General features: G+C 49.9%; 1 protein-coding gene and 1 long non-coding RNA gene across 11 annotated transcripts in view; one reads left to right on the forward strand and one right to left on the reverse strand.

Annotated features, from left to right (window-relative positions):
• ZNF423 (zinc finger protein 423) overlaps positions 1 to 23,258 on the reverse strand; it is a 345,388-nt gene that overhangs the window by 85,021 nt on the left and 237,109 nt on the right. The gene's annotated exons all lie outside the window — the stretch shown is intronic.
• Positions 16,577 to 20,499, forward strand: LOC147353178 (uncharacterized). Its single transcript, XR_015145443.1, has 2 exons — positions 16,577 to 16,696; positions 20,359 to 20,499. It is a non-coding gene; the product is annotated as an uncharacterized LOC147353178 (long non-coding RNA).

Below are 23,258 nucleotides of genomic sequence, written 5' to 3' on the forward strand. Positions count from 1 at the left end.
GCCAAGGCCCCTAGAGGCCAGCATCTCCAGAAACGGAAAGGGGGGGCTGGTACCCTACGTGAGCTGTGCCGAGACCCAAGTGAAGTGGGGGGCAACGTTGGCAAGGCAGAGGTAGGGCAGTCCCACGCCTGGCAGATCGTGCAGCAGGTAAAAACAGGGGTCCAAGGCCCAGAGGTGACTGAGAGGCTTGGCTGGAAGTCTTTGTCAGCAGCCCCTGGCAGTCCCCAGCTGTCCTCGTTAGGGAGGGGGTTTCTTCTGTGCCCCGATGACGGCCCTGCTGTAGGAGCAGTTCTCTTTGTCCTTCCCCCACGGTGGGCAAGAGTGGCCCCTCTAAGGCATAAGGTCTCTGGTTTCTATTTGCCAGGAGAGACCCAGCTCCCAGCCACCCCGGACCAGGGCTGGTCCTGAAACTGCACTCAGAGCACAGTCGAGGTCTCTACCTACTTGGCCGGGACACGGGCCTGGCACAGACCATGGTGGGGAAGAGACAGCAGGAGAGATGGGGTCCCGGCGCAGGCATTGGGAGGAACAGCATCAACATCAGGAGCTCGGGGAGGGCAGGAACTACACAGACAAAGCAACAGAATCCCCAAACCTCCCCGCCTCTCCGGGCAGGGAGCCGGGCATGCCATTGTCCACGGCCTGTGAAGCCACCCAGGAGGCACCAGTCCCAGCAAACAGCCCCTGGGACGGGACGGGAATCTGAATCTCTGTCTGCAAGTGGCCGCCTGCCTGGGACCCCCGCACCCCCCTCAACCACAAGCCCCTCTCCTCCCCCGGAGGAGGCCTCTCTCCAGCCCCAGCCAGGCTGCCCCATCTTGCTGTCTGAGCTGGGGAAGGGCCTCTTGCATTCGTGAAGCCTCTTCATTTCCTCCACCTCCTCGCACGGCACTTTCCAGAACAGGATATTAAGGGAAGAAAAACCGAGGGCTTTCGGGGTTTTTCGTCTCCGCTCCAGGGAAAAACAGACACTCATCCTTGTCTGAAATTGCTTCACTCTGCGAGCCCGTGGGCCGCGGGAGCCCTCCCGCCACAGACAAGCAGAAAATAGAGTTTGTTTCTCCATCTCCCAGCCCCCTGCGCCTCTCGCCTGCCCTCCCTCCAGCTTCCTTGCTCCTCTCCGCCTGGCTCGCGGCTGGAGGAGCAGGCAGGGCAAGGTGTGGGGGGGCTCGTGGCTCCACGCGGCTGCCTGGTGCCAGGCAGCAGGGCAGGGGCTCCCACAGCTAGCAGCCCTGGACGGGGAGGAGAAGCAGCCAAAACCCCTCTGGCTGCCTCCCGCGCCCCGAACCACGCGGCCTTCAAACAACCCTGGATCGAGGCCCTTCTCAGGAAAGCAGACCCGAGGACCTTTTGTTCCCCGAAATATTCAGGTTTTCAGGTCATTCTCTGGCCTTGCCAGGAGTGCGGTGTGCTCCTGGCTTGCACAAAATGCTCAGGTGTTAAAATATTCATCTGGTTTTGGTCGGGATGGAGGTGTCTGTATGTATGTGTGTGTGGGGGGTATGCGTGTGTGTGTGTGTGTGTTTCAGGGAAACAAAAGCACTGATTTTCACCTCGTCCTCTGCTCCCCAGCCCACCTGGGAGAGGGTCCACCTTGATTTTGGCAACATTTGTTTAGATTCCACCATGGTTCCGGAGGATGCAGAGAGTGGGAGAGACACAGATGGATGGATTCAACCAGTTGTTGCCTCTCCAAGGGAAAGGGTGGGTAGAGTAGATGTCTTCTTGGAAGTTAATTCAACCCCAAGCTGGGCCCTGGGAATATCTTGTCCAAGCAATTAATCCCTGCCCCTCCTCCCACCTACTGCCCTACCTCCGGCATCAGCAAAAAGCCTGTCTACCTTCCAGAGGTGCACACGTGCTCCCTGAGTGGGCCCCCACCGGGACCCCTATTGGGCCACTGGACCAGACTGGGGTCCGCAGGTTGCCTTAATTATCAGTCACTCCACCTCCTTCCCTTCCCTCCTCAGCCCCCATCACGGGAACCTGTCAAGCGTCCACCCCGAGGACAGGAAATCAGCTACCTACTGGCCCTGGTCTTTAACTAAAGGCTCGAGCTCAATTATCCTGCAGACCTCGGGGATCTCCAGAGTGGTGGCTGGAGGAAGGGCTGTCGGTGGGCATGGGGGAGGGGAAGGAAGGGTCCAGCACACTGAGAGGAGCTGGGGAAACCGAGGCCAGAGAAGGATAGCATGGGGGCAGGGAGGCTGGGAATCCTGGAGGCCCCGCCCCATCCTTCCTGGGGGGACTGCCATGAACGGTTCCAAACTGTGCGGTGAGACGATGAACACCCTGGGGGGTCAGCCCCAGGAATCGAGAGAAGCCCCCGCCACGGGAGGACACGGGGGTCACAGGTAGAGGCTGACCAACTATAGGAACTCGGTGGCATAGAGCCATTCATGTTCATCACAAATTCCTGCCAGGCATGCACTTTACTAGCTGGTGTATCTGGCTACCTTTCAAAACGTGTCTTGAATCAGCCCCTTCATCTTGCCCCCTCGCTACCGCCATGGCCACCTTCTCTAGCCAGGACAACAGCAGGGACCACCCACCGGACCCTGAGTGTCCACTTGTCTCCCTGGTGATCTCATCTCCATCCAGCAGCCAGAGCCATCTTTTTTTTACAATGTTCAAATGGGAAAATGTCATTTGTGACTTCAAGCCCTGCACGGGTTCCTTACTGCAGAGGATAAAGTTCCTGTTCTTGACCACACCCATAAGGCCCCACACTGTCCAGCCTCTCACTTCGTTAGAGCCACAGTCCTGATCCCTCACCACCCTCCAAGCCCACACGGCCAGTTTCAGTGCCTGGAAGATGTCGAAGCATCTCCAGCCTCAGGACTTGTGTTCTTGCCCCAGCCTCTTTCACCGGGCTGGCCCCTTCTCATCCATTAAACCCCAGCATAACTGGCATCCTCCCCAGTCTTCTCCTTCCCCACACTAATGACACATCTCTCCAATCGTGATTATATATTGACTTGTTTGTCTGTTCGGTCTTGGCTTTCTCATCCAGATAGTTGTTGTTTCATTGCTAAGTCATATCCGGCTTTTGCCACCCCTTAGACTGTAGCCTGCCAGGCTCCTCTGTCCATGGGATCCTCCAGGCAGGAATACTGGAGTGGGTTGCCATTTCCTTCTCCAGGGGATCTTCCCCACCCAGGGATCGAACCCGCATCTTCTGATTGGCAGGCAGATTCTTTACCACTGAGCCACCTGAGAAATACCCCTATGCAGACAGTAAGCTTCATGAATGTGGGGGGAACGCATTTTTTTCACTCACCAGAGCCCAGCACAATGCTTGGAGCAAAGCAGCCTCTCAGTAGATGTTTATTGGAGGAATCAGAGAATACATGGTTGTGAGTCAGCTCAAAGTGGAACTTCCATATAGCCAGAGATGAAGAAAGGTAGGGCTCTAACCATTCCAGCCGGGGAGAAGCAAACATTCTTCCACCCTGCCATGAATACCAACGTTCTCTGCTCCATCTTAATTCCTGATCACATTTGGATTCAGATATTTAAGAAGCTAGAGAAGCAAATGTTATACTGTGCCCTGAGAAAGCCCCTGAGGTTCTGCATTCAAGGATAGAAAAGTTTCACTTTCATAAAGCCTAATAAAATCTTGCTTCTACCGAGCAGGCAGTGAAGACGGTACTCAGCCTACGGGATGCTCTGGATCCTGAAAGCGTGGATGCTTGGACTGTGACCGGAATACAGGAGTCCAAGGGACCTGCCAGGAGGAGGGCCTGAGGCCTGGCTGAGTCCCACGCACGCACGGAGGCAGGGCCCCAGGAGTTTATAAACTGAGCAGAGCTACACCCCGGCCGTGATATTTATAACAATAAATGAGTCTCACAGTTGCCACAGCCCACCACAGTCCCCCTTAAAAACCATGCGTGAAAAACAAACACATCTTCATCCCCGCCCCGAAACACAAAACAAAACAAAACCTAGGGGGAAGACAGGCTATCTGCTCCTCCAGCCTTGCTGATGTGGCTTTACCCATTACTCCCATGTAATCAGAGAACATTAAACATTTCTAAAGTCTCCTCTTTTTTTCCGTGGCTGATTAAGCAGTTGGGAGCAGAGACTTTACTGTGAAAAAAGCAAACAATTATGTGCTATCCGAGGTAAACATTACCTGAGGAATGGAGGCTAAGATGCGCAGCCCCATCGTCAGTAGGGATTATCATTATAATACTTAAAATAACATTTATAACACTTACTGAAATTACACGAACGAAGTCTGCAGAGACACAGAAATGAAATCAGCTCAATGTGTTTTTATAAGAATACTGAAATCTCTTCCCTTGGAGGGAAGTTATAGGCATTAACAATTTTTGCCGGGCCTCCATTAGCTGGTAAAATTTGAATACTGTTTCTTAGGTGAGCTCTAATCTTCTTTGAATCCTCCCAACACATTTTATCTGTAAAAAAATTGTAGTTAAAAATTTAGTTTGATGGAATGATATTTAAGTGCTTTTCCTCATCTAACTCCCTGAAAGCGCCCCAGAGAGTCGCCCTGTAATTTGTTCAAACGAAATAATATTTTCGTTTCCCCGTTTCTCTTTGTTGTCTTGTGTGATGAAAAGTAACATTTCTTTTCTTTCAATCCTATTAAGCGAGGCTCGAGGAATGCCAGCCACTCAATCCAAATGCGATCTGGCAGTCAGGCTCTCTGCTTAAAAAATGGGGCCTGCCAACCCCGGTTTCCTTCAGGAGTTGACATGTCACCGGGCGTTGGAGCCTTGCATTTCCAGAGCAATAACTGGGGTTCCCAGCAAGCGGAGTGGGTTTTTTCCTTCTCTCTCTCTTTTTCAGCTGCCACACTGGGCTCCTTGGCTCAAATATCTGGTCACTTGCACATCCTCTTGTCTCCCCACACCCGTGCAGCTCACCATGCTCACGTTTCCTAAGCCTTCCCAACACTTGCCTTCAAACACAGAGGCTCTGGCCCTGTCTCCAACTGCAGGACTCCCTCCCTAGGCCAGTCCTTCTAGGAAGAAAGGGACATGAGATCTTGCTCTCGTTCCTTCCTGAATCCGCTGAGTCCCCCGATTCCTCTTCCCATCCTATGTGACCTCCCTCCACACTGCTGGCATCAACAAAGGCAGTTCAACTCACAAACTCTAGCACACTCTTCAAAACCGGCTATCAAATGTCACCTCCTCCCTGAAGTCCTCCCCAGCACCCAAAGGCATCCAAGCTTCTGTTACACTTTGCCATGGCTTTGCCTCCATCCAGAAAGATGTGATTAAATAAATTATGGTGCAGCAATCTGATAAAACACTATGTATACTTTTTCTTTTTTATGGAGTGAAATCAAATGAGTTGATATGGAAATGAGTCCAGAGTAAAATGCTAAATGTGACATAGGAAAGATGCATAATAACAATTATAATTGATCCTATTTGAATAATACATGCACATATGCATAGAAAACTGGACAACACATAAAAATTAGTGAGGGTGGGGGGAGGGAGTGATTTCTGGGGAGTGGAAATTGGGGGAGGAGCAACAAAAAGAGAATTCTTTTACATTGAGTCTTTTTTCCATGAGCAGGGATTTCTTCTCTGATTTAAAATAATAATAAAGTCCATCCATGTTAATGAAAAAGACTTAGTAGTGCCATTTTATTTTGTTTTTTGGCTGCATTTCACAGTAAGTATGTGGGATCTTGGTTCCCCAACCAAGGATTGAACCCATGTCCCCTGCATTAGAAGTGCAGACTCTTAACCACTGGACTGCCAGGGAATTCAATAGCACCATTTTGAATTTGTAAATTTAACTCACTGGACCAAACACCATCACTTATTAAAAGTCTTATCACACAACCTTTGCAATGGACCACACTCCCTGTCTATATCTACACGCAAATGTTTTGCCAACATTACAAGCACTAATTCACTAATGGAAACGCTCTAAAGATAAGAGTCTCTTAACGCCCTACTCAAAACTAAGCTCTGACGTCCACTCTCTACCCCTGGCTGGCTGGAAAACAGAAGCAAAGATGAGCCAAGAAGAACCACAGTGTAACCTCAGAGGCCATCCCTGAACTATGATCTCGGGCAACAGCAAAGGGCCTTACCTGATGGCCACAAACAGTCAAGTTTCTGGAACATTTTGACTAACCTCATATCCTGTATGTTGCCACTCTTGGGTGAAAGACTAGCTAGAACAATAGGGCCAGGAAAACTGTCAGGGCACAGACATTTAGGTTCTCCAGATAAAGTTGCCATTTGATATTAGAAAAATACATTGTGATTAGTGAATTATACCCTAAATGGGAAAAAAGGCACAGTGGCACCGTTTCTGTTTTGTATGCATGTCAGCGGACCAAAATTATTGAAAACATTTAAGCACAGAAACATTAAACCTAACTATTTTATTCTTGTGACAAAATTGTCTTAACAAACATGTATGTGTGTGCTCAGCTGCTCAGTCGTGTCTGACTCTTTGCAACCCCACGGACTGTAGCCCACTAGGCTCCTCTGTCCATGGGGATTCTCCAGGCAAGAATACTGGAATAGGTTGCCATGCCCTCCTCCAGGGGATCTTCCCCACCCAGAGACCGAGCCCAGGTCTCCTGCATTGCTGGCAGATTCTTTATAGTCTGAGCCACCAGGGAAGCCTCTTAACAAATATCCAACTTACAAAAGAGCTCACACACACTATATGCATTTCACACACACACAAACACACATGTACATACAGAGACATCTAATGCAACTCTAATGCAACCGTCCAGAGGGTGAGGTAGCTGAGGCTGGAGACTGCACCGAATCCACGCCCAGGAACACCAAGATGGCTAGCATTGTGTGACACAGCACTAGGGAACAATCAGTAACATACAGTCATCACGTTCAGGCTTCCTGGGAACAGGAACAATTTGCCCGGGAGTTGAGGATTCAAATGATTTCTGTTACTTTGCTTTGTAAGTTAAAGGAAAATGAAAAATTTTTAAATTATGGACTAGAATAATGGCCCGGAGGAAGTTAGAGCCCGGGGAGGTGAGGGCTAAGTCCGTCCCAGACCTGGCTTGTTCAGAGCAGAGACAAGGCCTAGAAGGAGGCTGGAAGACCGTATATGACCAGGTGCATTGGCTTGCAAGCTTAGACAATCCTTTTCTTAGATACTGGATTGGAGGCACCAACACCCACATGCCCAGGAAAGTAAGACACAGGAATGCAATCATGGCAATGAGGCTGTGGATGGCTAGTGGGGGTGGGGGGTGAGGGGGGTGGCAAGAGGCCTCTGTGCGGCCTATTTCAAATAACAAAGAAGACGCCCCCTCCCCCCAGCAGCCCCCACGTCCCTTAGTAACTAGTTGTGGGTGTCGTATGGCACAGGTCTGTTAACATCTGACATATTAGGACCTGGGCGTCTACCACAGAATGAACTCTGAGTGGTGCTATCTACTGCATAAGCCTGGGGCATCCCTGTCTCTGTCCTAAAACTATATTTTTCAAACTTGACGGAAGCAGCTGACCTTTGATTTTCTTGGACTTTTCTAGCAAATCCATACCACACCCTTCCCAACCCATTCTAATGGAACTGCTGGGATTATCCGTATTAGTCAGCTCAGGTCGCCATAACAAAACACTTCAGACTGGGTGGCCTAAACAATAGAAATGTATTTTCTCACACTTTGGAAGCTAGACGTCCAAGATCGAGGTGCCAACAGGGTTGGTTTCTTCGGAGGCCCCTCTCCTTGGCTTACTGATGGCCCCATCTTTCTGTGTCCTCACACGGGCTTCCCTCTATGAACACACATTCCTGGTGTGTCTGTGTGTCCAAATTTCCTCTTATATGGACAACAGTCATCCAGAATCAGGGCCCACCCAAACAGCCTCCTTTTAACTTGCTCACCTCTTGAAAAGCTGTCTCTAAATACAGGCACAGTCTGAAGCACTTGGGGTTGGAGCTTCAATATACAAATTTAGTGGAGCGGGAGACCTGGGTTCGATCCCTGGGCTGGGAAGATCCCCTGGAGAAGGGCATGGCAACCCACTCCAGTATTCTTGCCTGGAGAATCCCACGGACAAGGAGCCTGGTGGGCTACAGTCCAGGGGGTTGCACAGAGTCAGACATGATTGAGCAACTAACACACACAGTCAGGTCTCTGTCGTTCCAGAAAGAAGGAGGTCACCTCTCTCATCCACGTCAGCCCAACTCCCACCACTTCACCCACGAGATGTACCTTCCCCAGGCTTCTGCAGGTGGGCATCAGAAACAGCGGTGGATTTCCAGGGAGGATGACACACGTGCTACCCTCTTGTCCAAATTACCTTTTGACTGTGGCTGAAGCTACTTGCTATGGTTTTTCCTGTGGTCATGTACGGATGTGAGAGTTGGACTGTGAAGAAGGCTGAGTGCCGAAGAATTGATGCTTTTGAACTGTGGTGTTGGAGAAGACTCTTGAGAGTCCCTTGGACTGCAAGGACATCCAACCAGTCCATTCTGAAGGAGATCAGCCCTGGGATTTCTTTGGAAGGAATGATGCTGAAGCTGAAACTCCAGTACTTTGGCCACCTCATGCAAAGAGTTGACTCATGGGAAAAGACTCTGATGCTGGGAGGGATTGGGGGAAGGAGGAGAAGGGGATGACAGAGGATGAGATGGCTGGATGGCATCACTGACTCGATGGACGTGAGTCTCAGTGAACTCCGGGAGTTGGTGCTGGACAGGGAGGCCTTGGCGTGCTGCGATTCATGGGGTCGCAAAGAGTCGGACACGACTGAGCGACTGATCTGATCTGATCTGAAGCTACTTGAGAATAACCTCACCCAGCGCCCTACCAAGAGCCCCTCAGGGGACTTCCCCGGTGGTCCGTTGGATAAGAATCCGCCTTGCAATGCAGGGAACCCGGTTCGATTCCCGGTTGGGAGACTAGGACCCCTCATGCCTTGGAGCAACTAAGCCCGTGTGCCACAACTAGGGAGTCCGTGCGCCACAACAGAAGGTCCTGCGTGAAACAGCAAAGACCCGACACAGCCTGATAAATAAACATAACTAAACAACAAAAGAGGAGCCCCACAGGAGGAACAAAGCCCACGTGGAGGACCCAGTGCAACTTAGAAAGAATCTAATCGTGGTCAAAAGGACAGGGGCATGGGTGCCCCCAGATCACAGACCTCAGTAGGATGGGAGGTCACTCAAGACAGAGCTAAGAACTCAGCTTCTCAGCCTCCGCTGTTTAGTCGCTCAGTCCTGTCGACTTTTTGTGACCCTATGGACTGTGCCCACCAGACCACATGGGATTTCCCAGGCAAGAATACTGCAGTGGGTTGCCATTCCCTTCTCCAGGGGATCTTCCTGACACAAGATTGAACCTGCATCTCCCACGTTGGCGGGTGTATTCTTTACCACTGAGCCACCTGGGAAGCCCCCTGAAGGAGCAGTCAAAACCGCCCCTCCCATCCCCACCCAGGTTCCCCTGAAATCCCCCATCCTTCAGACCCAGGCACCCACGGTCACCCCATCGCTCCTGAGCAGCCAGGCAGTGTTGCACAGTCGGGGGTGGGGGGGCGACTTCGCCGTGGTTGGTTTTTAGTCGTAGGCATTTTTAAAAGTCTATTCACGTGTGAGATGCAGCCTGCCTCTGCCACGGAGGGCATGCTTCGCAATCTGAATCGGCAAATTTGTTAACTGACTGTTGAGTCTAATGTTATACCACTATTCTGCTCTCGTTAGCAACACAAATTACCGGCAATTAGCTGGCTGACTGTTCAAAGGCAGTTCAATTTCATGTATAAAGAGAACTATATAATGCTTAATGTATCTATCAAATGTAATAGCCCAAACAAAATTAATGATATGAATACAGTGAGTGCTTATATGGGATAATTACAAGGTGTCCGTCAAGAGAAGCTGCCATAGAGTCAGACACACAATTCAGGCAAACAATCACCCAAGTTGTAGAGGCTGGTCTAGGGCACTCAGAGAGAGAAAAGTCATCGCATGGCCACTGTGAACCCCCAGGCTTAGCCGGCGACAGGGCAGGAAGGCCGGCCGCCACATAAGCTGTGGTTTCAAATGCAGAATGAAGGAAGACCTTGGGCAAACCTGAGACTCCATTTCCTCATCTGTAAAATGGGAAGAAGAGCACCCGTCTCTCAGAACCCTAACCTGGCACAACACGAGCAAATTGAGAAGAAACAGCTTTGCTGACTCCGCAGGCCTCGCCCGGAGGAAGGTGGCGATTGCTGCCTTTGTCACAATTATTACGTCAGAATTTCCACGGTGAGGCCCACGTCACCAATGGAGTAGCATGGCATGATACAAACCACACTTCCATTTAATTACCACCTTTTTTTTTCCCCCTCCGGTAACTAAACATTTTCCTCCGCTCAGTATCCCTGGAATGGCAGGGCCATTCCCAGTGTATTACTTGCATATCTATAATTAAATAATTAAGAATTGTTCAAGCCCTTCCAAACACAACAAAAGGCGATGATTATTTCAAACCCACTTTAGGAAAAGTCAAGCCCCTATTCAGCTCCATTTTTTGCTAATAGTTATGCAAGGCTGCACCGGCAGCATTCCCTCTTGCATGCCAGCACACCAATAAATTAAGATATTCCTGGCCGCATCTGCACGAGGGAAATTAGAGCATTACCTGGTCCCCGCCAGTGTGCCAGCTCGGAGCGGCAGGCGCAGCCCACGCTGGGCGACCAGCTGTCTGCGAATGTGGTGTGTGGATCACAGCTCAGAGCCAGGGGATCTCTTAGGACGCCTGCTCTAATATCACAACTGCCTCGCTGCAGGACTGTTCCCTTCACAGCACAGTATTCAAACACTTCTTCTGCCTCTTTCTTTCAGCTCCAGACCAGGGAGAATCAGGACCCGGGGCCTCTGAGCTGGTCCCCGGGTGCTGAAATGTGCATGGCTGATTTTTTTCCTGCTCGCCCTGAGCCCTTGCTGGAGAGAAGCGCGGTGAGGCACTTTGTCTTCTGAAACCCCAGCCCCAGCTGCCCAGGAGGAGGGGTGACCTCGTTCCTGGTGGGTGTAGCATCGCCAGGCACAGCGTCTTTGGCTTTGATGGGGACAGACGGCCCTTGTAGAGGCTTAAACACCAACATGATTCCAAAAGATGGTTCACACAGCACAAACTCACTGTCCCCAAAGAAGGCAAAGACCCAATTTCCCAGAAATGGATAGAGGCTTCTGACCTGAGCTGCTAAGTTCAAGCATGTGTACAACTCAAGAGACCACCTTCAGCCTCCATAGTGTTCCTTTAAGTTTGAATCCCCCTCCCCACAAGGCTCCCCAGACCCTGATCATGACAGACAGGCCCCGGAAATGGTCCCTGGCTTTAGACAAACAAAAGCAAAGAATGGAGCACCGCTGGCCTCGGGTCTCGCAAATGTGCAAGCCACCCAGGGTGCGGCCTCCTTGACCAACATAGCGGCAGGGCTGGACCAGAGCTGGAGCTCGGCTGGCCAGCTTACAAGCAATAGGGGTCCAACAACTGAATGGGTAGGGGTCGAAGGGATGAACAGAAGGAGCTGCTGCTGAGGCTGAGGGCTGAGATGAGAGACTGAAGCTGGGGTGCGGGAGAGGGTAAGAACACTCTCAAGCATCTTGAGCTGGATGGTCAGCAAGCAGCCAGCTGTGAGCATTGAACATGAAAGAGAAGGAATCTAGGGCTGGAGACCATAGATTTGAGGGTCAGATATGCATGAGGACAAAGCTCAAGGAGTAGTCAACAGGATCCGGTGGCCTGATAGGACTACAAAAGTCATCAGCTTCCACAGTCAGGAGTCACTGGTGACCCTGGAAAAAGAGTTTCAAGTAGCATCATGCTTTCTTTAATGCCTCCAAGCTTTGTTTGCACTCACCACCTAGAATTATCTTTCTCTATTCCCTCTAGCAAACTCCTACTCATCCTTCAGAGGCCCAGCTCAAATGCCCTATTTCAAATCTCCACTGACCACTCCCTATCCTCATATATCTACTGTACTCATGCATAATTTCCCAACCCATTCATACTACTTAGGACTTTCCACATCTACTTCTCCCACTGGATTGGAAAGTCCCTTAAGTGGGGCAGGGCAGGGGAATGGGGGAGCTCTGACTGCCTTGGATCAGGGTCTCTAGCACTGAGTGCAAAGCCTGGCAGAGAACTGGCAGGTAAAGACTGCAGAAGAAATAGATTCCAAGCCTAGGTCAGAGTTTGAGATCTCATAGATCTTCCCTATGGCAGGGGTGCCACCTGAAGAGGTTGTGTCTGGTGTTGATTCTCCAAACAAAAGAGGTCAGTTACTAGAAGGCCATGGGAATCCTGCATAATGAACACCTTCCTACCCTGAGCACACCTGGCCTCTACCCAGATGGGTGGTAACCAGCTCCAACCTTGCCCACATGGGAGCTAAGCCTAACCACAAAAGGATAGAACTCCCTTAGGGTCCCATAGGGCCACACAAAGTAAAAATGGGATTCTTCTCCCTTTTCCTATATCTGTGCACACTGGGCTACACCTTTCCCATGGCTTCATAGGTTGCTCAACTCCACCCAAGCTGGTCTCATCAGTCCTCAAATATGCTTCATCCTTCTCATTGTCTTTTCAGGTCACTCCATTCTCCGTATCCTCTTTCCTGATGAAAAAGCATACTCCAGCATTTAATTATAAATTGCTTACACCATGAGATGTTTTCTGTAGCTCTGGCTGCCTCCCAAGGATGTCACAAGCTTCCTACACCTTTCCAATATCTTCCTTGATGTCCAGGAGTACAGGAGTTCACTAAGTATAGTTGATAGACAAGTATCAGATAGACAGCCATCCCTCAGTATTCACCAAGGAATTGTCCCAGAACCCCTGCAGACACCAAAATCAAAGGATGCTCAAGCCCCTTGTAAGATATGGCACAGTGTTTGCATACGACCTATATACATCTTCCCTTTTACTTTAAATCATCTTTAGATTATGTAAAATACCTCATGCCATGTAAACACTGTATGTGTGTGTGTATGTGTTAGTCACTCAGTCGTGTCTGACTCTTTGCAACCCCATGGTCTGTAGCCTGCCATGCTCCTCTGTCTATGGGATTTCCCAGGCCAGAATACTGGAGTGGGTTGCCATCCTCTTCTCCAGGGGATCTTCCTGACCTAGGGATCGAACCTGGGTCTCCAGAATTGCAGGCAGATTCTTCACCATCTGAGCCACCAGGGAAGCCCAAGCGCTATATAAATAGTTGTAAATACTAAGTGAACAGGTGGCAGTGCATGGAAAATTCAAGTCTGGCTTTTTGAAACTTTCTGGAATTTTTATTTCCAAATGTTTTTGATCCACAGTTTGGTTGAATCTGTGGACGTGGAAACCATGGATAAGAAGGGCCAACAAACAGGGCAAAGGCCGCCTCACTACCCATGGCAGACACTGCCAGTCAAGTGCCTATCTGCTCTCTGTCATGACTGATTCACTCAGGGAACTTGATAACTCCTGCCAATCTTACCTGGTGACTGCCCTCCATGCAAAACAGAAGGAGCGGAAATGCAGACTTCCGGGTGGCCCCAAGGAGGGACGGCCCAGAGTGCGATGTGCTCAGAAGGCGTCGCTTTCTGTGGCTCTCCCCAGCCCTCCCCTGTTGAAAGCTGACGAGGTCACAGAGAATCAGGAGAAACAAAGAGGACCACCATCCCAATTCTCAACATTTCTACCCAGAGTACTGCAGGACCTCCTCCAGCTCGACACTCTAGTTTTCAGCAGCTCAAAGTCCAGAGCACCAGGGGAGAGAGGACCCCATCTCCCTGGGATGTACCCTTATCCAGGCTTCTGGCTGCCCACACAACCAAAATCAGACAAAGAGATAAAACGAAAGGTGGGGAAACTATGACGCGGTTCATTGGCTGTCTCTAATATTCATTTATAAACACTCTTTCTTCCTCCTTTGCTACTTGCTCTTCTCTGGGCTAGGAAACGCAGCTCAAGACCTGATCTGGGTATCACTTTTCAAATGCCCAAATCCCTGCAAAGGTTTAGTATCTAGCTGTGTGCATTTTGCTCCGTATTAACATGTTCAATGGAGTACTTTGATTTTTTTTTTTATCTAGACGCCAGAAGCTGGTGAATATATGCTTCATAGCTTCAGATAAACCTTTTGTTCTTCTGGGGCTGATCAGCTGGTAGAGCAGCGAGAGGGAGAAGGGGAGGGGAATTCACAGGGGCTCAGCGGTTTCAAAAAGTCAAATTACCTCTGAGCCATAGCAAGGCTGATAATTTAAATGAAAAAATATATATACAGGCTGCAGCACACAACACCGTCTCTGGTAGGACTTTTAATGAAGCCCCAGTTGTGATGACACTGAAGCCGGGAACGCTACAGTGGGATAATTACTTGGCTCCCACACAGCTGAGTTCCATAGATGCATTATTAACGGCACATTCCTCGCCATAACGAGAGCTGAACAGAGGTAAGCTCCGCAGACCTTGGCGTCCGCCATTAGCGGCCTGGCGCAAACACAAATGAGTGTTTTCACAAAAGCTTGCAAAGGTTGTGAAATTCCAGTGAATCCTGTGCTGGGAGGTGGAGATGGGGCAGGGATGGGAGGAAGGGAGGAGAGGAAATGTGTGTGTGTGTGTGTGTATGTGTGTACACATGTATATGTACACACACACCCCTATTTGGTCCGCACAGATGTGACCAGAGATGTCACCTTTCCATGCACAATGTACTTGGAGTAAGGCAACCTGGGAAATTATGGAGTCAGAACACATTGATTTTCCCGCAACAGATCCGGGCTGCAGCCCTGATGAAGAATCACAGAGGAAATACAATAACCTAATTCTGGCCAAGCCGCGCCCGCAGCTCTGAGTCCACCTGGCCAGGGCCCCGGGCCGGCGCCTCCTGGACTTCCGACTGGCACTGCCGGGCAGTGCCCCCTCCTCAACCCCGGCTCCATCCCTAAGACACCATGCTCACTCAGGCCCCGTTCTTAGAACACGAAGGGAGAGCCGCTGACTCAGAGTCCAAGGGTCTGCAGGAAGGGGGTAAGCCACAGACATGGGTATTCTCGCTCCCCAATCACCCCCATTGAAGTCGGGGACAAAGACGCACATGCTGTTATTCAGCGCCAGACGGACCCTATGCACGTCCACACAGAGGCTCCCGGGCGTGGGGGTGACTTAGAGGAGACTGCTGGGAAGCCGGGGCCTGGTCCTGTGCTTCCCCATGGTCTTCTCCTTGGTTGTGCTTCCCCTGGAAGCGTCTGTTTCAAGGTGACCCTGTTTCGCGAGTTAGCCCCAGCGTCCCCCGCCTGCTCACAGAACCAGGGGCCTCCCAGTAATTAACACCCGCACTTGATGAGGTCCAGCTGGCAAACTGAAGCGATGCCAGCATCCTCCACTCGACAACCTGGGCTCCTCCAGCCGGGCCCCAGCGAGGGCCCCTCCCTGCACGGCTGTTCTGGCCACCCTGTCCCCAGAGAAGGTGAAAGTCACCCATCCAGCATGGATGTTCACAGGAAGTTGTTTATAATAGCGAAAAGGTAAAGTTCCAAAGGGGAATTTAAACTGTGACACTTCTGAGAAGGGAACACCAAGTGGCCACCAAAAATGATGGTGTAGAGGTATACGTGGGCTGATGTGGGGTGTTATCACCATATCTCATTGGAGGAAATGGTTACAAAATAGCATGGACATGATAAACCCATTTAAAACTAAACACGTGTACAAAAAACTACGTGGTGATTCCATTCGTATAATGGAACAAAAACAGGCACTGCGGTCTCGGCTGTCTGAAGTCAGGATCATGGTTATTCTGGAGAGTTGGACTACAGGGGCCAGGAGGTGGTCTTGTGGGGTGTAGCTGACGCTGGGTCACGGATCCAGCATGGTCCGTGGTGATGGGTTCTGTCTGGGAGAATGCGGCGAGCTATATGCTTATGGCATGCGAGCTTTCCTGTGTGCAAGTGATGCATCAGTAACAAGTCATTACATATTTATTGCTATGTGTACTTCTCTGTGTAAATATCAAACTTCAATAGGTTTTTTAAAACAGTGTTTACATGTGTATGAACACAGAGTCAGGAATGGTAAACATACGTTGTTAACAGCACTTTTCCCTCCAGAGGTGAGGGTAAGGGTGATTGCTATCTCCCTTCTATTTATCAGCATTTTTTTTTCTTGTAAGGAAAAAAAAGGTGAGGGGAAAAAAAAAGAAAACAAAAAAGAGAGGTATGAGTTGCCCAAAATAATAAGGAACATCACCAATTAGCAAAATAAATAATAACAACCACCACAACATCCTTGTTTGCTTAACAAAGAAAAGACTCAAAAGCAGTTTGGGGCCTGTTCTGCCAGAGCCTTCTGGATGGAGGCGCCCCTACAAACACAGAGACAGAATCCTGCTGCAGAAGTCACTGTGGAGTGAATTGTTTTTCCCCGGCCCGGCCCGGGAGCCTTGTAAACCAAAAGGAAAATAGTGGCAGTTCCTCACCGCAAAGCTCATCACGGTCACCCACGCTGCAGGAGCCGCCACCGACCGCAAAGCTCATCACGGTCACCCACGCTGCAGGAGCCGCCACCGACCGCAAAGCTCATCACGGTCACCCACGCTGCAGGAGCCGCCACCGACCGCAAAGCTCATCACGGTCACCCACGCTGCAGGAGCCGCCACCGACCGCAAAGCTCATCACGGTCACCCACGCTGCAGGAGCCGCCACGTGCGACCGGAAGGGAGTTCGACAAAAGGCAAAGCAGGTGAGAAGTTAAGATCCATTCGGCAAAGGTCACACAGACGCCCCGCCCTCAACCAGGGCCCACCCATCACGGGGTTATCCCTTCCCCTCCTTGCTGATTTCAGATCATTATCTAACAGACTGATCTCAACCCTTCTATTCCCTGGTTCATAAGCCCAATTTCCCACTGATGTTCAAAAACCAGGTGAGAAGACATAGAAGGTTAGCCAGGTTTTAAGACTAGACACCGTTTGTGAGGGAAGAAGTCAGTCATCCAGGCCAACTAATCATTTGCCCCCCCGCAACCCAAGCCAGTATCCTTTAAATACCTAATCAAAATTTATTGAGGGGCGAAGGGAAGGTTGCAGTTGGAGAGAGAGAAGAAGCGGGGGACCCCTGGTGGCGGCTGCACGCTCTCTGATACTGTCCCCAGTAATCCACTTCTGACCCCTGACTCATCTGCACACAGCAGAACAAAAGCTCTGGCGGGAGCAGCCCCCACCCCTGGGAAGTTGTTAGGGAAGCTGGTCCCTCAAGTCTGCTTGGATCTCTGTGGGCCCCTCCCTCCAAGAAGGCCCATCTGGAGAGACTTCTGGTTGGTTTGCAGCACCTCCTGCAGGTCAGCTCCCAGACTCTGCTCTGCCTCTGTGCTGGTTTCTCCCTGTGCCAAGTGGAAAAACCAAATCAGAGCCCTAGCTCACACTCCTGGGTCACAAGGGGACCTTGGATCTCCAAGGAGCTCCTGCCAGCATGCCGGCATGCCACCTAGGCCACTTCCTTCAGAAAAGGGTGGAGATTATTTAGCAAAGCACAAGAAGAGGGGCGAACAAGAACTCTGCCAGCAGCTCAGAAGGCAGCAATTTCTATCCGCGATGCCCTCCAGCATCCCTGGTGGAAGGGTGGTGATCTCATCACTGGACTCAGGCGAGGAGGGTCTCCCACAGCACCCGAGGGGCCCCCAGAGGCAGTCCCCCACTTCCCCTTCAGGAGATCAGTATAAAATGTTGTCCTAGATTACTGGGTATGGGCCAAGCTGGGAGAAGAGGAACCCACCCCCCCCACCCCCCACCCTAAGTCACTAGCAGCACAAGGTAAGCCCTTGAAAAAGCCCCTCTCCCTGCTGCCTGCCCTTAGCAGAGGGACGGGGTCCTTCAGGCAGAGGCCCTGGTATTGGCCTCCCCGAGCATGAAAAAGAGATATTTTCTGGATTAAGAACCAAAAGCAGCAGACTTCCTCTGGCAGATTGCTCTGGGTGTTCTGAGACCAGGGTCCAGTTGTCTCTCTCTTTATTAAAAATTCCACACTTCCCTTCCCTTTGGAACCTCTTCCCTGCCTCCTCTCTCCTCCCCTTTCACCAGAAAGTTTGATGCAAAGAAATGTTCACACACCTGCACTAGCCCAGCCAGCAATCTCAGTGCTGGGAAGCCCCCAGGCCTCTCCCAAGGAAAGGGCTGGTTCCTCAACAGAGGGATGCTTGTCTGTCTGCCTCTCTCTAGCACACACACATACTCACAAACTTAGAAACATGCAAGTACACAGAGGGAACTACCTGTCACTCACTCAAGCACACACAAACACACACACACACACACAAAGAAATATAGACATATACACAGACAGACACATACAAAAACAGAATAATCCCCACAGATGCAAATACACAGAATCAACAAACACATAAGGCCACAAACATACCCAAATCCAAAACACAGAAACAAACCCACAGAGAGCAAATACACTGACCCAAGAAACACACACTAAGACACCAAAACTCATAAATGGAAGATGCAGCAGGAAACCCACAGGCATGCAAATGTACAGACTCAGATAAATACAAGCTACACATAGACCCTCAACAGCAAGTCAGACATACAGAAACCAACAGCCAGGCTCAGAGACACACCCTCAGATAAGGCAGTCAATGCAGAAGTCTGGGAGAGCCAGGAGGTTGAAAGCAGGCTAGTTATTGTAAGACTGGACCTCGATCAGCTGTTCCATGCATGCAGGCAAGACCCAACAGGCTCTTTCGGAGCTCCTTGATGACCTCTTTCCTGTTTAGGTCCTTAAACTCCCCGTCCCAATCCGGACCATTTTCAGAGACACTTCCCGTCACAGGGGCCAGTGGAGGGCAGAGAGCGATGCAGGGGTGAGGTTGGGGGGTGACAGTGGGGAGAGGGGGTGGAGACTTCCTCTTGCATCTCTTGTTCGTTTTCTGTCCCAAACAAGGACTGTACAAAAGGAGGGCTCCCTGCCACCCAGGCTCCAGATGGAGGTTCCCATGGGGCAAACCCACACCTCACTGACTGCAGACAGAATGTGAGAATCAAGGTCAAATCTTCATAAACCACAAGACTAACCTGACCTCCCAGTAGCCTTGAATCCCACCTGCATCTGAATTCTGCTAAAGCACTCCAGAGCGTCTTCACGCCCTCCCTGCCCTCAGACCCCTTTAGCCTATCTGATCGGAGAGTAGCGACTCTGATTCTCAACACTCCACTGGTAGGATTCACAGCTAAGAATTCTATTTTAAAAATACAATATCTACCAATATCCCTACCCAACAATAGGCTGACAGTATTTTAATTTTTGCACTAGTCAGTTCTCAACAAATAAAGGAGGGAAGGAACTCCAACACCGAACTCAGTTTCACTAATCTTGAAACATCCACTGAAAAGAGCACCAAACTTTTATACCCCACTCGCTTCCTGGAAAATAAACACATCAATTGTCTTTTTAAACCTCTATAGTATTTTGTCAATATTTTTTTTTATTACAGCAGAGAATGTATAAATATTTTATTATAAACCAAAGGCCTAAAATAAACAGTTTAGTAAATAGTTATTACATTACAAGGAAAAACATCTGTGGAAACTGCTTTCCATGTAATTATTCTTGCTATTTTACATTAGCGCTCAACGTGAATTTCTTTGGCACTAATGTTTCACTTGTTCTAAATCTTCCTCCTTGTTGCTATTATTAAAATCTTAAAAAGGTGCCAAATCTTAAATGAAGAAAAAAAATGATTCACTAGAAATTATTCATATCACAGTGAGCCGCTACTAAACCTGGCAGGGGTGCAGTATTTTCGGTGAAATTAACATAAAATATACAACTGCAAATTATCCAGGAAATAGCTATGTTCTTTACGGCATGCTTTTACATTCGGAAAAAAAACATGTTCTCCTTCTTGGTCTCTTCGTACAAAGCCACAAACAGCTCCATTCCGGCAAGTTTTAAAGGAAAAGTAATAGATTTGTCAAAGGAGTGAGGGCTTTGAGGACAGACTAACAAATAGCTCATAGGTGGATCAGACTTAGGTAATTACCAGAGACAACGTCAGAAACACAGCGAAGGCAAGAAAAACAGCCTGCAGGTTTCTTTCCCCTCAATTCCAGAGAATGTATTTCCTCTTGCAGGCCTCAGCTCTTTCTCCTAAACACAAGAAAAACTGTAACACCATGTAAAATGCAAATCTCGCTGTAAATATTTTATAAAATTGTTGCATACATCCCAAAAGCTATAGGTCTTAATTGAGAGCAGGCGATTTTTCTAGTCAATATATGGAAATGGAAAATGCTAATTTGTGTTTTTCTACTTATGAAAAACCCTGGAGAACAGCAAGCACAAATGCACTCACTTTAATATTATAAATATAATTTGGCTCCCTCTTTACCATCCCCACAGCCCTGGCTTTTATCTCCCCGTGGCTGCAGGAGGAGAGATGGAGACACTTTCACAGCATCAGCCTGGGAAGACGGCCTCGGATGAAGGCAGGGGGGACGTCGGGCACTGAGCTCTGTGCACCCCCCAGGAAGGGGCAGAGAGGGGCCCCGTGCCAAGAGGCACTGCCTGGCTTTCTGTTCCCCGAGGCTGAGTGAAGGCAGGAGCCTTGGCCACGTGGTTTCTCTCTCCCCTGGTGGCCCTGCTTGGGCCTCAAGCTCCCTCTGACCATCTCAGAGCTCCTCCTGGGCTAGGAGAGGCCTCTCTGAAGGCCGCCCGTGAGCTGCCGCGATGAACAGGAGCGGCTGGCGAGATGGCCGGGGTGGGGAATGCACGTCTGCAAACTCCAAAGAGAGATGAAGGTCTTTGCCAGAGATTCCCCAAGAGCCAGCCCCTCCTAGCAAAGGGACCCGTGCTCCCTCACAGGCACACAGCCCACACCTCACATGCACATCCCATCAGGAACACACCCAGACCTGCACTGGCCACATGTGCCTGCTGGAGCACTTGGAACGTGGCTCGATCCCAGCACAAAATGTACACCTGATTTCGAAAGCTTAGCATGAAAAAGCGAGTGTAAAAAACTCTCATTAACAACTTTTTAAGTTGATTTTACAGTACAATCATAATATTTTGGATATATTGGGTTAAATAAAAGTATTTTATTCCATCTGTTTCCTTTTAGCTCTTCTCAACGCAGCTTGTAAACATTTTAAAATTACACACATGGCTTGCGTCTTGTTTCCCTTGGACAGCCAGCAGCCCGTGTTGCGTTCACGTGTGTGAGCAGCTCTCTTCCACACCGCGTGAGTAAGAGGTCCCCAGCTTTACAATCTGAGAGCTCTACAGTCCTCAGAGTCTGGGATGCTATGATTCCATAAATCCGTATGTCTATAGTTGTAAGAAAGCACTGTGATGCTAAGAGAGTCTATTACTACTGCTCCCCAGCATTTAACAAAGGCTTTACGACACCAATCCTCTGGCCTGGGTCTTGCCCAGTGCTTGATCAAAAATAGCTCAAGTACTGGCAGTCATAGCCCCCTTCCCCCACACTCTCGGGAGGGGGAAACATAACTCCCCTGCCCTGCTCCATGCCCTTAGGAGCCTCCCCCGCGACTCCGGCCTTCCCCAGCTCTCTCTGCCCAGAATGCAGAACAGGTCCTGTTGGGAGAGCTTGTCAATCACACACAGCTTTCACCCCGTGTGTTATCCGCCTCCTGAAAACCGTTCCTCAACTTCTCCTCAAACTTGTGCATTTGAAGAAAACAGTCAAGAAGCAGAGGGGGTGGTAAGAAGGGCGCACTTGGAGCTAAGCGACCTAGGTAGACGGGCTTCCCAGGTGGCTCAGTGGGTAAAGAATCCACCTGCAATGGAGGAGACACCGGTTCGATTCCTGGGTCAGGAAAGATCCCCTGGAGGAGGGCATGGCAACCCACTCCAGTATTCTTGCCTGTACAATCCCACAGACAGAGGAGCCTGGCGGGCTACAGTCCATGGAATCGCAAAGAGTCGGACATGACTGAAGTGACTGAGCATGCCCGAGCACAGCCTGGGAAGAACTCCAGCCTGTGCCCTCCTCAGCTGTGACAGCAAGCTTTGACACATTACTGAATCTCTTCTTGCCTCAGTTTCCTGATCTGTCAAATAGGAGCAATACACCTAGTTTATAAAATTAGGGGTGGGGGGGTTGAAATAGTTCAGGTAAGGTGCCTGGATATAGTACACACAGAGAAGGCAACGGCACCCCACTCCAGTACTCTTGCCTGGAAAATCCATGGACGGAGGAGCCTGGTGGGCTGCAGTCCATGGTGTTGCAAGAGTCGCACACGACTGAGCAACTTCACTTTGACTTTTCACTTTCATGCACTGGAGAAGGAAATGGCAACCCACTCCAGTGTTCTTGCCTGGAGAATCTCAGGGATGGGGGGAGCCTGGTGGGCTGCCGTCTACGGACACGACTGAAGCGACTTAGCAGCAGCAGCAGCCACAAATAGTAGCTCTTACTATTTTTCCTGTTATTATCATTTTTTCATTCCAGAGCTGTTCCATGACTCAAAGTCCTTGGATACTTGAACCAGCATTCTTGAGGCAGAAGCAGGGGTGGGTAACTGGTTGCAAAGGCAGAGTGAGGCCTGTGTGGAGGAGAAAGTGGGGGGCACCAGGAGGACCTGACCTCAGTGAGGCCAGATTGCACCCCTGGGCAGAGGTTCCACTGCACAAAAAACTCAGGGAGGGGTGTCCAACCCTCCAGAGCCTCAGGGCCCACCCTCCTGGGTGTGCAGAGACACTCAGCAAGTTCAAAGGGAGAGCTGTTTGCTAAAGAAACCCACTGATTTACTTCCAAGCATTTTTGATCGTGTGTCGCCAGGGAAATAACCAGGGTGAGGGACAGCAATATTAGGATTCTGATGAAAATTGTTTAAAATCAGTGTGGCAACTTTTTGCTATAAATGGTCACTTCCAGAGGGCCTTCAGATATTAGGGGAGCCATGTGAAACTGCCATTTTCTGTAGGTCAAAAATTGGACGTTCAACCTAATAGCTTTAAGACCTGAGAGCCGGGAGTCCCCCTGCAGGGAACACAAGGTCGCATTGTTTTAAGGAAGCCCCAGTTTCCAAACTGTACCCTGGACACCTTGGGCTGAAAAGAAACCCTACTGTGTACACACATAGACACAGAGACACCCAGACATGCACACGCGTTAGTTCACTTGTCTCTGAACTCACCTACAGATTATGAATAAACAAACCAAGAAAGGAGGGAAGAAAAGAGGAGGGAGGAGGCCAACTCATCAGGCCCATGCAATGGCATACTTTCACTGCACAAAGAAAAACGCTGGGGCTCACCAGGCAGTCTTTAAAAAG

The sequence above is a fragment of the Bos grunniens genome, chromosome 18, assembly GCF_055505025.1.
Source record: "Bos grunniens cultivar Pamir isolate PY7600 chromosome 18, Bosgru_T2T1.0, whole genome shotgun sequence".
Lineage (NCBI taxonomy): Eukaryota > Metazoa > Chordata > Mammalia > Artiodactyla > Bovidae > Bos > Bos grunniens.